The 707-nt window shown below is 38.3% G+C and overlaps 1 non-coding gene across 1 annotated transcript; it reads right to left on the bottom strand.

Moving 5' to 3' along the window:
* Positions 1–276: 276 nt before the first annotated feature.
* LOC123827594 lies at positions 277–384 on the bottom strand. The gene has a single exon (XR_006787257.1). It is a non-coding gene; the product is annotated as a U6 spliceosomal RNA (small nuclear RNA).
* Between the last annotated feature and the right edge of the window lie 323 nt (positions 385–707).

Below are 707 nucleotides of genomic sequence, written 5' to 3'. Positions count from 1 at the left end.
ATGATAGTTTTGAGAGCCATCACTGTTATGGCATGTTTCAATTGTTCATTTCTGTGTACCCCTCAGTAGTAGTCTATTGACTAGATATATTAAATTAGTTTATCCATTCATTTGTGGATGAACATTGGACATTTTTTCCAGATTTTTATTATCTTGAAGCTACTATTACCATTTATGTACAAATGTTGTTGGGAACACCTGTTTTCATTTCTGCTGGACAAAGACTTAGTGAAGTTGCTAGATTAAATGGTCAGGGTATATTCAACCTTATTTTTTAAAAAAACAGAATGCTTCCGAAATCTGTGTGTCATCCTTGTACAGGGGCCATGCTAACCCCTGTATTGTTCCAATTTTAGTCATGGTATGTGCTGCCAAAGTGAGCTCCATATGCAACCTGTTAAGAAATTGCCAAGCTCTTTGACAAAAAATGGGTGTGCTATCTTATTTCTCCAAATATTTTTGTAAAATTTTATTTTTTTATTTTTAGAGAGAGAGGAAGGGAGGGAGAAAGAGAGGGAGAGAAAACACTAACGTTTGAGAGAAACACCAATCTGTTGCTGACTGAGGACCTGGCCCACAACATAAGCATGTGTCCTGACTGGGAATCGAACCAGCGACCTTTTGCTTTGAGGGATGACACTCAACCAACTGAGCCATGCCAGTCAAGGTGGGTGTGCTATCTTATATTTCTACCAGCACTCCATGAG

Source organism: Phyllostomus hastatus, unplaced genomic scaffold (genome assembly GCF_019186645.2).
Source record: "Phyllostomus hastatus isolate PE091 unplaced genomic scaffold, TTU_PhHast_1.1 phas_contig_86, whole genome shotgun sequence".
NCBI classification, from domain to species: Eukaryota; Metazoa; Chordata; class Mammalia; order Chiroptera; family Phyllostomidae; genus Phyllostomus; species Phyllostomus hastatus.
Note: the sequence above shows the minus strand (reverse complement) of the source record. Positions and strands in the feature narration are given on the sequence as shown.